Source organism: Triticum urartu, chromosome 3A (assembly GCF_056163025.1).
Source record: "Triticum urartu cultivar PI428250 chromosome 3A, HENAU_Tu73, whole genome shotgun sequence".
Classification (NCBI taxonomy): Eukaryota; Viridiplantae; Streptophyta; class Magnoliopsida; order Poales; family Poaceae; genus Triticum; species Triticum urartu.
In genome coordinates, this window is record NC_141875.1 from 98,483,276 (window position 1) to 98,497,225 (window position 13,950).

Consider the following 13,950-nt stretch of genomic DNA (forward strand, 5'->3'; position numbering starts at 1 on the left):
TAATTACAGAAGGCAAGGAAAATAATAATAATCAATAAATGATATAGGATAACCTCACATTAAGTAGCAAGATATTGTACCAGGCAGTGGGAACTTCAAATTTCTGCCGGCACTATAAGAGAAACATACATGAAGGAAGCAAATGGCAGGATAATTTGAGTGATATAATAGAGGATTAAGGTAAGAGAGTAGTTACCTGGCCAGGAACAAATCCTGGTTATAATTGAAAGAAGAAAGTAGTATGGGGTCGGCAAATGTCTATGATACGCAAGTGAGACATGGATCTTCATGGTGCATCCACAACAACCTGGAGGAACCACATTATGAAACGCTTCATAGGTGCTCAAGGAGCGCTGAGTCGACGCATCCTTCTAATTAACACACACTGTCCGAAAACAATTGTACTCCAGAATTTTCGTTTCTGGTAAAATCATGTATCATGGTAACCCTGTAGTATACCTTATCGGACCAGTAAAGATGTATAGAGATAAGAAACAAATTATGTTCATTAACATCACATAGCAAATTTAGAATGGTCAGCGAAGAGCATGCTTCAAATCTGGTTCTGCCCTTGATCTTCACGGTCAATCAATATCACCAACATGGCTACACCTCTATGTCATTAGAGATTTCAGCAATAATGCACTTGTAGCTTCTCTTATATTTACTGTACCTTTAATCAATAACTGAACCATGATGTGCGTTCTACAGATTCTGTTAAAACTTGAATCTTGACTTAATATCAATTAACAACTACTGAAAGTGGTTCAAGAAATGAACCAAATAATGTAGGTTACCACTATTTATCAAAAAGGTACTACTTGTGAGATCAAGGACTAAATATCAAGAGATCCTGCATTTCCAATAGCTAGAATAATCAAGAGAAGAAACATCATTAACCTAATAGGCAAAGCTCGCAGCCGTGGTGAAGAGGGTTTTTATGAACCCTTTTTGTAAGCTGATGACGACGGCAAGTGATGTGACGGTGGCCGACTGCGATGATGGCACTGCTTCGCGTCCCATCCCGTCGGTAGTGTCCCGTGATGGAGAGCTCAGGTCAAGCCGGTGGCAGATGCCCATGTACGAGTGAGGCGCGAGAGTGAGTGAGAGACATACCAGTGAAGAAGATCTTGATGGACTGGGTGATGCCAAACAGAGTCAGGCAGGAGAAAAAGGGCGACTCCGCGGACAGCGGCTGCGACACGGAGGCGGGTTGCTGGGTCTCCTATCTATGGTTGGCTAGTTCTAGAACCTTCCACACTATGGCTCCTCCTCGAGACCTGCCTGACAGGCAGGCGATGGGCGCCGACAGCGGTGATTTCAATTTAATCGTCACCAGCATCGTAATCGTAATCTTCTAATCGTTGTGCTGAGGACGGAAGCATGAAGGTTGGGGAAGATGAACATTATTTGGTATGGAAATCAATGGTGAAGGAGCAGAGATGAATGGGTCGTATTAATACAGCAGTGGAAGAAATCCAAGCAAGGGAAAGAATTGATTCCTCCATCGTGCGGGCCGGGGGCAACGAAAGGAAAAACTCTGATGTGGGCGGTTCAGCTGAAAGTTGGTAACAGACGCGACTATTGGGCTTGTTTTCCTTTTAGAAGAATAACTGTGAATGAGACGATTAGGCTTCGGTGCGCAGTATAAGACTGTTAGCCGTTTCTTTTGCATTTTTTTCATGGAGGATATGGCGGGCCAAACATTGCATGTCTCACGGCTGCATGCAGACGCATTGCAGTGGTGGAGAATGGATGACGTGGCCAAATGCTGATGTGGACAGCTTGCATGTTTAGATAAATAACATAGTGGGGGTGAACTTCTTAAGTATATAGGATGGGTGTGCCCGTCTAGAGCACACACGTTGATCTATCTAATTGTTTCAGTTTGTTGTGACTAATCGCAAACAGTTCCTCCATGTGAAGTGTATGCCATCAATCGCAAACACTTTGATCTGGCTTACCCGTTTCTGTTCTGTTGCCTAATTTTAAACAGTTAATCCTTATAAAGCGTATGCCCTCAATCACACACACCTTCATCTGGTTGCCCGTTTCTTTTGTGTTGCCTAATCACAAGCAGTTCATCCGAGTGAACCGTATGCTCTATATCGCACACGCCTTCATCAGGCTGCCCATTTCTTTTGTTCCCCCTCATCGCAAACAGTTCATTGGACTGAACCGTATGCCCTGGATCGCACACGCAACTAGAATCTGAACCGTGTTTGATGCATCCTCCATCGCAAATGTTTTCACCTTTTTTGACGATTTTCATACAACACTGTTTGCAATTATGGCATCACACACGGTTTCTCGAAGGGTCTCTGATCATTGTGTCGCGTTAGCAGCATCCTGCAGTAGTGTATGACAAGTCAAGCGGATTGTCAAACATAATGTGACCAATAGAATTTTTACATGATATCCTATGGAACATAGCATCACAACTAGGTAATTCGACATGCTCAACATCATATTCATCATAAATGGGTGGCATATCGAAACAAGTAGAGGATGTAGTATGTGATGAATTCATAAGGTGATCAACATCATGTAAGCAATCATTTGCAAGATAGTCCACTAGTGGGACAAGTGAAGTACCATCACCTATGTTACCTTGGTCATTCCACTCAAGTGGTGTAGGTGAGGTATTAAAGACCAAATGGTGGTCATCATCTTCATCTTGATGGAACCATGTGGGGGGTGCATCATATTCCACCATGGCCATCATCTTGTCCAAAGGAAGAACGAAGTCGTCAAGGATGGGCGCATCATCATAAATGGGACCTAGCACCAAAGGAGAAGACACAATAGAGCTAGAGGTTCAATCGTTAGAAATCATAGTGGCCTCGCATGCCCAATCAACTATCACACTCTCTCTATGTGGTGGTTCACTCACTCCCTCAAAATAGGTGGACTCAATGTCACATATGGTGGAGTCACTCATCACACTCAAGTGGTGGGGGTTGTGGCTCTTCTCACATGGTAATTGTGGCAAATCATCATATATGGGGCTAGTGGTGAAGTCCCTCTCACTCTCAATATGGTGGCACAAGTCACTCAAGTCATCATAAGTCGCCGTGGTCGAAGGGAAAATCCCATGCTCAACCATCTTGTCGTCGTCGCCGTGGATGAAGGCCGAAGATGGCACATCATCGCTCTCCTCCATGAATGAAGGGAAAATCCCATGCTCGATCATCCCGTCACCGTCACTGTGGATGAAGGCCGATATAGTCGTACTCGTCGGAGGTAGGCGAAGATTCCGTACGTCTGAAGGCAAAGATGCCTTGATAACACTTGGCAAAGATGCCGATGTGGTGGGAGTAGTCATAGCTTCATCTTGCTGGTGCTCATCTCGCGGTCTTCTCTTGTGCTCATGACGGTTTTCTTGACGGTGCCGCGTGGTACTTGCATCTTGTGGCCGCTCCGAAGGTGTGCGACTTGAGCGTCTCGTACTTGATCCATTTGTTCCACCAACTTGGTGTCGATGTAGTCCCTTTTTCTTGCTTCACTTTGGTGAATGTCGACGGTGAGTCGTTCAATGCCATGCATTGCCCGTTGTAGTCCGAAGAGTGGTGTTTTGGTGATGTAGTTGTTCGCGCCATCGTTTTTGTGGAAGACCGGAGATGAAATGCCTTGCCTATCCATCACAAGACTCAAGCAAATGTGAGTGGAAGAAAGGAAAGAACTAGACCACTGTACCTTATCCAATGTTGAAGATGGATCAATGATCACTCAATAATGTATCAAGGAACAATTGGTACCGGATCTTGTCAATTCTCACACCTACACAAGTAAGGCTTATGGTGGAGCTCGGTGAGGATAGTGGCACAAAAATTTGATGCAAAATTTTAGCAAGAGTCAATAATGTCGGAAATGATTCACAAATTCGCAAGTGAAACAAGTAGACCAATAGCAATATGTGGCACACGGAAACACACACACGGATAGATAAATGGGGTTGTGCAACCAAGGAATGAGCACAAAATGTGGAATCCAAGGAAAACGCTCATGTTGCACAACTCAAGAGAGGCGCTAGCACGATTGCTCAATAGGAGGATATGACACTTGTGCACAACCTATAAGATGCCAAATGTATGAGCTTTCTATCCCAAGTATGCTATGTGTATGATGTTCCGGTGTTTTGCACACGATGATCCAAGATGAACAATATGGTAGTATGATATGCAATGTGGCGATGCTATGGCTATTGCTTACAAGCTCTTTGCTTTTTCTCTTCTTGCTTAAAAGCTTATTCTCTCTTTTTTTATATGGCCACTTATGCGAAATGCTCGAACCAAGATAGCAATTGTGTATATTCAGGAACAATCTTGTGACACAAGGGATGATATGATAGCAAGATGATAGCAATATGATATGGTATGTATGCAATGGAAGGTATGGATCACTAATGTGCACAAGTAACGTTGCCGGCAATACTCAATGGCTAGTCTCGATAGGCAAGTGACGCAAAATGGGCTAAGGGGTTAACAATATGTAATGGCAAGAATGAATGTACAATGATTGGATACCACTATACCAAGATGATATAGAGGTTACCGTTCTTGCTTACTGTTAGGTTGTTAAAATGGTGAAGGTGGCCGATGTCGAATCCTTGGCGAAGATGAGCAGCGGTGTTGACGATGTCGAACCATTCCTAGATGGCCTAAATACCCTAGGAAACGGAAACACCGCAAACTCAAAATCTCAAAGGAAAATGTCAAATGGTGGTAGCGGAATGCGTTGTGGTTCCGGAGTTAGCAATGCGGAAGTGGTGGTGGTGGATGATGAATAAGCAACCATCCCTAAGTAGCCGAAACACCTTAGGAGACTCAATTCACCACTCAAGCAACCACAAATGCTATAAGTATAAAAATGGGTTAGGTTGTGGAAAGCTATGGTGGATTTGCGGATGATATGGTGGATGGCCTAGGCAAAGATGCCAAAATGCCAAAATTTTGATGGATTAAAATGATGTTGGAACATATCTAGATGGATGGGGGATGTCAATAGCTACTCAACGAGCTAAAGAACGTCAAAATCGGACTCCGGGAGAGAAAGTTATGGCCGAAATGGTGTTTGGTGTTAGGCTGATTCTGGGAGGTGCGGGTGCCCAGGGTGGGAGGTGCGGGCACCCGGGGTGGCCAGCGGGGTTGGGTAGAAGCAGTGGCCTGGGGGTCCGGGTGCCCGGGGGTAAGAGGTGCGGGCACTCGGGGTGGTCCGGGGCAAACAGCTCGGGGGTTCGGGTGCCCGGGGGTTCGTGGTGCGGGCAACTGGGGTGGTCAACGGGGGTGCACGGGGGGTGCGGGTGCCCAAGGGTTCAGGGTGCGGGCACCCGGGGTGGTCAACGGGGGTGCACGGGGGGTCCGCGTGCTCGGGGGTCACGGATTTGGGCGGAAATTCATGGGAAAATGGAAGAAATTGGTGGATTTCGTGGAGGGAAAGGTGGGGATGGATGGGGGAATGCTAGATCCACTTGAAACCAAGCAAATCCATGGATCAAATCCAAAAAAACCTCATCAAACCAACAAATCACAAAAAAATGGGGCTATTTTTGGTGGGGATTTTCTAAATTTAGGATGAAATCAAGCAAAAGAAGGCTAGGAAACGGTGGGGGACTCCAAATTCGTGATAAATGTGGCTCTGATACCAAGATGTTGTAGGGTGGAACCCTAGGTGGAGATCTTTCACGAATTGGAGGGGAAATCCCCAACAACACGAAGAACACAAGAGAGGGAAAACACTCAAATTGACTAGATCCAATCACACATGTGCTAGACCCAATCACACAAAGAGAGATACAAGGGTCCAAATCCAACACAGAAGATACAAGAGGTAACTAGTTCATCCGAATCCTATGAGGAGAGAGGTCTTGATGATCCTATGATGGGGATCCTTCCCTAGATGGGGTCTTGATATCCACAAGAGGATCTTCTCCTAGATGGAGGTCATGATCTCCATGAGGAGGAAGATGAGCAAAGCTCTCTCAATATATCACATATACTTTTCTATCCTCTAAATGAGCTAGGAAAGGGGTATATATAGTCTAGGGACAAAATAGAGGGGAGAGGGGGATACAAGGGTCAAATGCCCAAAATGCACGCAGGCATATTCGGAGGGGTCCGGGCACCCGGGGTAAAGTGGCCCGGGCACCCGGAGGAGGTGCGGCTGTAGGTGGCCGGGCACCCGGGCTGGACAGGGCCGGCTGTAGGGGGGCCGGGCACCCGGGGTTGAGGGCCCGGGCACCCAGGGCGGCGGCTGGAGCAGGGGCCGAGCACCTGGGGTTTGAGGACCCGGGCACCCGAGCGTCGCCTGGGAGGAGGGGGCCGGGCACCCGAGGCTGGAAGGCCGGGCACCCAGGACTATAGGGGCCAGGCACCCGGTCCAGGGGGCTCCGGTTCTCCTCGTTCTTCTCCCTCTCCTTCTTCTTGGGTCTCTAGTGAACTTGGTGATTCCTCCGTGCTTCCTCGTGACAGTCTCCGAAATACCTAGGAAGGCATAATGTGTCTCTTTGAGGTAGAATCCCATTCTCAAGTGAATCCGGACGAAACTCGGAAAGGAAAGAAGTAACCTCCGCTTCGATGGTGCGTGCACATGCTCTTGTCATTGGTCCTTGAGGTGCTTCACGAGTCGTAGTAGAGTCCATGGGGATGAGCGAGGGATGCTCCGCATCACTAGTGGTCTTGTTAACCATCAACACTTGATGCTCCTTCTTGATTTCTATCTCTGCATCCTTTTGCATTGTGAAGAGCTCAGGAATTGTCTTATCTATCCTTGCATATTATAGTTCATCACGAAGCCTTTATAGCTTGGTGGCAGTGATTGAAGAACTCTGTCAATGACACTTTCATCAGGAAGAGTAACTCCCAGCTGAGTCAAGTGTTTATGGTACCCAGACATTCTGAGTATATGTTCACTAATAGAACTATTCTCCTCCATCTTGCAGCTATGGAAATTATTGGAGACTTCATATCTCTCAATTCAGGCATTTGCTTGAAATATTAACTTCAACTCTCCTGGAACATCTCATATCACTACAAAAAAGCCACATCTGTGACATTTTGGGCTAAACGAATTTTTTTCCTGTCATACTTATGACACTTCTATGACGATAATTGCGACAAAAACCGGTATCATCATAGATGTGGTGGGCTCCTACTTCTATGACAAAAAATCATGACAGAAAATGGGCTTTTCGTCCTGGGCGGGCCGGAAACGTAGCTGCATGACATTCTTTGGGCCGTCGACGGAAAAAACCATGGTAGAAGTGAGGGCAAGGAAAATATCAGGGTGTTCCCGGTTACGGTGGGTGGTCGGGGCCAAGCGATGCACGGAGGTTTGCGCGTTTCTCTCATACACGCACGCGCGTGGGTGCGAGGTGTTGGGCTCTAACTAAATCCGAGCGAGACGTTCGCTTACTGAACCCAAGTGATTGCACTGCACGACATGCATTACTAAACCCGAGCAATCGATGGCTATTAACTGAACCCGATTGAGCGATTCCTTCGCTACTTCTGCTAACTGAAGCCAATTGATGCTGCCTCTGGATGAACAGTGAGTGTTGCTGGGGGCTTGGATGAACAGTTCCCGGTGGGGGTGGATGAACAGGACGCCGTGGTGTTGCCTCTGGATGAACAGGACCACGATCGATCGAGCCCATTGGGGCTAGATGAACAGGACCCTGTGGAGGGCTGGATGAACAGGACGACCCTGTGGAGGGTTGGATGAACAGTAGACGGTGGAGGACTGGATGAACAGCAGCCCATGGAGGGGTGGTTGAACAGGAGCCCGTGGAGTAGCGCGTGGTGGAGGCTGGATGAACAGGAGCCCGTGGATGAACAGTCGCCGGTGGAGGCTAGAGGATGTCGATGGTGGATGAACAATAGCCCGTGGAGGCTGGAGGGGGTCGATGGTGGAGATGAACAGTATCTCGTGGAGTCCCATTTTGCGGTACGCCACACCCCTCCCGATGAACAGGACCGTTGTTTAGACCGTAGCGCTCCAACACAAGTCTATTTCCTCCGTTTTGCGGTATGCCACACCCCTCCCGATCAATATGACCCTGTTTCGATCGTAGAAGGTCCGTTTCCTCCATTTTGCGGTATGCCAGACCCCTCCCGATGAACAGGATCCCGTTTCAAATGTGTTTGGTCGAACACAAGGCCGTTTCCTCCGTTCTGCGGTACACCAGGCCTCGTTTCCATTGGCTGTTCCGTCCAAGCCGGTTGGCTCCCACTCGTTCCGTTGCCTACCGATGAACACGACGCATTCCGTTGCCTCCCCATGAACACGACGACGACGATGTTGTTTTTTTAGGGCGACAATGATGCTGTTTCTCCGTTCCAACCCAGCCATGTACACGAGCCCTGACCGTACGTATGCGCGAGTAGGCGTTCGAGACCCCGTCCATATGTATGTGCGTGGCCGTATTTTCTTTCTTGCACACTGGCCGTTGTATGTACGTGTACATGCTACGTGCGCGCCTCTACATCAACCAGTATGTACATACACATTCGTGACCAGAATGACAGTGCTACGTACGCTTCGACAAGGTGGGTCCCGACTGTCAGGCACTTCCTTGCGTGTGAATATGTAGCTGGTGGGTCCCAGCAGTCAGGGGGGCGAATCGTTTTTTTTGCTCGAACGCACTTCCTTGCATGCGAAGATGTAGCTGGTAGGTCCCAGCAGTCAGGGGGAAATGTTTTTTCGCGAAATACGGTTACCCGTCCGGTGGGTCCCTGCTGTTAGGTGGAGGAATCATTGTTTTTCGTATAATAAGGAGGCACTTCCTTGCTACGGCCATGGACCCAGCTGTCAGCCTCTCCACGTTCAGTCCACGTTCGATGGAAGCTGTTCCTTGACCACGTTGACCACGCCGTGCCGAGAGCACCAGGGCGGTGGACGACGGCTAGGACTAGGAAGGGGACAACGCGGAGCCGGGGAAGACACGGCAATGGATGCCCACGCGTAGAGGAGTATGAAGGTTCACTGGTTCGCTGCGGTGTGAAGCTGCCATCGCCGTAGAATAACATGGGGTGTGGGTGAGTAGAGGGATGGCCTGGCCAGCGGTGGGAGTAGTAGGGGGCGGTGAGGCCTCCGCGGCATCACAGTCGTCCACGGGAGGCAGGAGCACGCGGCACGACCGGTGCTGCTTTGGGCGGCTGGAGCAAGAAGACCAGAGGTTGAAGAAGCACTACGACCGTTGGATGGACATCGTACGATCACTGCAGCTAGAATCATTTATATTGACTAAGTTGACAAAGCCCTTGGTACGTGTCTACTTAGTAGGCCCACAGGTCAGCCTCCAAAATGGTGCGCCCTAGATGTCAGGGGGAGGAATCATTTTTTGGGCGGCTGAAGCAAGAATATCCTAGATTGAAGAAGAAGCAGGACATCCGTTGGATGGACATCCAACGGCCACAGTTGCCAGAACTGTGTGTTGTTGACAAAGCCTTGCATACGCGTCAACTTAGTTTTTTTAGGGGACGCGTCAACTTAGAAGGCCCACAAGTGTATGGCAGAGAACATATAGCCCATTTGCGATTTGTAAGAATGCACAACCCATTTTTTAATTCTAATGGAATTTACTACAGCCCATTTACAGTTTGTTAAAAGTACAGCCCATTTTCTAGCTAGGACAATGATTAATAATTTCAACCATTCCTCAAAAAAAGATTAATAATTTCAACCAACCGCTCAGAACAGAATTCAAAAAAATTTCCCACATTTTTATGGGATCCGAAATATTTTTATCCAAAATTTCTAGTCAGATTAAATATAATTTCAAAATAAAGTTGTATTACGTTAAAATCCAATGAAATATTGTGCACGCAACAAGTAATGAAATTAAAATTTTCAAATTCCGAAAATAATATATTTTTTAAACTAATTACGCGTTTGGTGCATTTTTTATAGTTACTGCCCAGTTATTATAATTACATCCCATTTATTATTTCTTAAAGTCCATTTTCTTGTTAAGCCTAATGCATACCTCCTAGGAAAGTTTGCAGCCCAGCGGGGCGGAGAATAATAAGTTGACCCGTGTGTACAACTGTCGGCCCAGTTGCATTGCTGATGTTGAAAAAAGGCCTCTGTAGTACAGTACAACCTAACATGGCTACTCAGCCCACATCCAGCGACGCCGGAAAGGCCCAAACAAGGCTTCTGTACAACTTTTTGAAGTCACTGAGCTCAATTAATAACTTAACAAAAAGTTAGATTATAGTGGAACCTAATTAAAAGCTGTCACGAGCAAAGAAATAATTCAATGGGTCCACTTGTGTGTGTGTGTGAGAGAGAGAGAGACCCATCGGTTGACGCTCGTAAATACATCTTTCAGCCATATGCATTGCTGATGCTCAATAAAAACTTATATAGTTGACACAATCATATAGAACATCATAGCACACTGAACTTGCATACAAAAATTTCACGCAGGCGGCACAATTAGGATGGAAGCAGTGGATCGCTACGGGTAAGGCTATGTTGAAACGAATGAACTCATACATAAATGTTCATCGTCTTTATCTATGACGGGGAAATATCTTGAATGCTGTGCAAAAAAAACAGACAGACAACACAATAATTTCTGCTAGCACAATAATTTCTGCTAGCACATAAAGTTCTGGTACAAAATTAGAACATGTCACAATCAAATGTACTGGCACATCAGTGCTTCACACCCATAGCTCGGATTTAACTAGTATCTGACAAGATTCAGTTGTTACCTCAAATTAGAGCACATCCAGGCAGCCAGCCCTGCCCCTTCTCCCAAAGAAGCAGTGGCCTCCGCCACGCGATGGAGTAGGCCCTGTGCCATCTATCGTTCCGAGCAACACGGGGAAAGTCTGACGTTGACTCCTGTAATGGACGTCGTCGACGGACCCTGGCACCAGTGGTGGCGGCAGGACTTCGATTGATGCATTGACCACTTCTTCGAAATGCACGAACACTCGATACAGGCACATCCCTAACATGATCTGCGGCGGCCTTGGTGGTGACGAATAGTACAACCCCGGTTCCCGCACCGGTATCTCAACACCAATCACCTTCGGTATGGTGGACGGCTTCTTCATCCATGCCATAACCGTCAGAGCCCAGCTGTATGGAGGAACAAACATACTTATGAGCTCACCACCAAGGTCGTTGATAAGCTCATTCATGGACTCGTTGTTCCAAGCACGTTGAGGCATGCTTTGGAAGGTAAGCTTTGTTAAAAACTCAAGCTCAAAGGGCACCGAGCCCCATCCTGGGTGCCACCGATCAAAGCTCACCAGCGCATCATCGCAGAACAAATGTCAGGAAGATTCGAACACACGACTGCAGTCGAAAGTTGTCCGGAACCTGACGAATAAATCAGCCGGTGGCGGACAGACTTTGACGAGCAAGTCACTTATTTGGATGCCGTGCGCAATGCCAAGAGCTTTGACAAGGTCGTCCGGTGAGACGGGAGGCCGGTCGCCGTTGATGGTTACCATCAGCACTTTGCCGGCAAACTGGTCGTCAAGCATCGTCATGCCACTGTTGAGCGACAGCACGCAGCGACCAAAGGCAGGACGGACCTCAGGATCTCCATCTCGGAGATCTGCGTTGACCGGCGACATGATAGTGCGCTTGAGTACATGGAGTATAGGAGGGGGATTTGGGGAAACTGGAGTAGGAATCGAGATTCCAGAGGTGGGGGAGGGGCGGGAGATTGGGGATGAAAAGGTAGCATGAATTTCGAACATGCGCCAATATGCTCTCGGCGCGCAAGCGCACGAAAACACCGGTGGCGCCCACATGTCAGCCTAAGAGTCCTTATTCTTTCTTTTTTGGAGAGCCCGGCCTTTTTTGGGGGGATCTTTTAAGAGCCCGACTTGAGAGTCATAATTGACCTGTTTGGCATTGCATTACTACTCGGCCCATATTCAACGACACCTCACTGGTCCAAACAAGTGTACATAATCGAAAAGACACTAAGCTCAAATTATATAACTTGAAAAAAGGATATACACTCTGAACACTAGAGAATGGTGATGCCCTCATTTACCCCACCAATAGTTCGACAATAAAATAGTTCGAAACAACGATATATACAACATTCAAACACTGATTAGTGACTACTACTGACATAAACAGCAAGACATGATAGTTCATAAGAAGTCTTGCTACACCACCAAAACACACCCATCTGCAGCGCTCAGACTCTCGTGATCCAGACGAGAATGACATTCTAAACAGAGGCACCTATTACATGTTAAGAGTGACATAGATGAGGATGACCAAATGACAAGGAATATGCATAACAAAAGAAAGAACTACCCATCCAGAACAAGCAGCAAAGACAACAAAGTCATTCGAAGAGATGATCCAACACCATCATAATTTGCAGCCCTGCTTCAGCGACCAGTGATCCGGAGACACTAGTACTCCACCGTATCGACGCAACAGCCCAATTATCTATCAACCTGAAGGCTTGAACCACATCACCGCGTGTCGTAATTGAGACATCCAAGTATCAAAGTTAATCTAGATGCCTTTGTCATTCTCACCTTCTTTTGGCTGCAGGCTGTATCATTGACAATCAGGGGAGTTTGCTCCCGAACTCCTAGGGCTCGCCGTGTAGACACATTTTTCCTTAGCAAATAGAGCCTCTCTGCCATCAAGGTCCTTGCCAATGGTGACCTCCTCGTTAATCAGATAATTGAGTCCGAGAAACAGAGAGTGTGAACCAAGGCTATTTACCCACCTCCAACTAAAAAACCTGAAGTCCCCAACAAGCTGGTATCCTGCTCATAGACGTAACAGCCACTGTCCGGATACTCACGTATTTCACTGTGCTTGTATACAATGGGGTTTTGTAATATAACTTTTCCGGCTCATGTGTCCGAATGATCATCAGTCTTTTGCCATCGTCTGATCGAGCGTGGAACCAGTTGTGCTTCCCTGTTTTTGGCAAAGGTGGTGTGATTACAGAGGGCAGTAACTGACACTGCATCATATCAAAAAGGACATGCATTGTTAATGTAAGATCAGCATTGTTCAGAGTATGAGTAGGATAATGCAAGAAACAACATTGATATGTCCCTCTTGGAACTGGGAGGAAAATACAAGGAAATGTATACTGGGTTCGAAAATATAGAAGTGCCATGCATGGTTATACTCATGTTATCTCGCAATCGATTCTTCACAGGAAACTACCATGTCATGCATGTTATGTAATCATGTTCTGTCCTCACAAACAAATTCTTCAAGGTAACTAACAGACCATGCATTGTTATATACTCGTGTTCTGTGGGCAAAATTTTTGTGAGGATATTATTCTAGCCATTGATTGCTGAAGGGCGAATATAGGTATCTACACATGGTAAGCATTACAGGATTTCACTACTTCCAAATATAGAGTTCTCCATATGCACATTTACTTCCCTAATGTATGGTTAGATGAAACCAACAGTGTGGTGCATGTTTCTACATCATGAAAATGAGGAAACTAACATGGCCATTGATACACACTCATATTTAGTAGTAGTATATAGATTACTGTAAAATAAGGAGAATATCCATATATTCCTAACCGTTTGATTATTTAGGGGTACAAAAGCTTAGGCCTCGCTTCGACGATGGTCGTGTGCATGTCCCTCGAGCATGCAGCCAGCCGCAGGGTGCTCAACATATCCATACGCGAACAACAGAGGTGGAGGATGTCACTGGGAAGACTGCTCCAATCGTGGCTCATATGGATGTTGCACGGTTTGTGTTCGGCCATGGTGGAGTTTGGAAAGTGGGGGTTTTGGGGGGCTTGATTTACGGGGGAGAAGGTTATCGGTGCGAGCAAGGCGACGGTACACGGGGGCACAGTGAGATGGAGACGGAGATGGAGATGGAGATTGAGTGGTGCTATGGGAGGGGAGAGGGAGACGAGGCGAGTCATGCTAATGTGTTGTACGTCAGCGGTGATAGACTGCATAGTGC

General features: G+C 47.0%; 1 pseudogene; it reads right to left on the bottom strand.

Annotated features, from left to right (window-relative positions):
- Positions 1-1,715: 1,715 nt before the first annotated feature.
- Positions 1,716-3,325, bottom strand: LOC147978745 (uncharacterized; annotated as a pseudogene).
- Between the last annotated feature and the right edge of the window lie 10,625 nt (positions 3,326-13,950).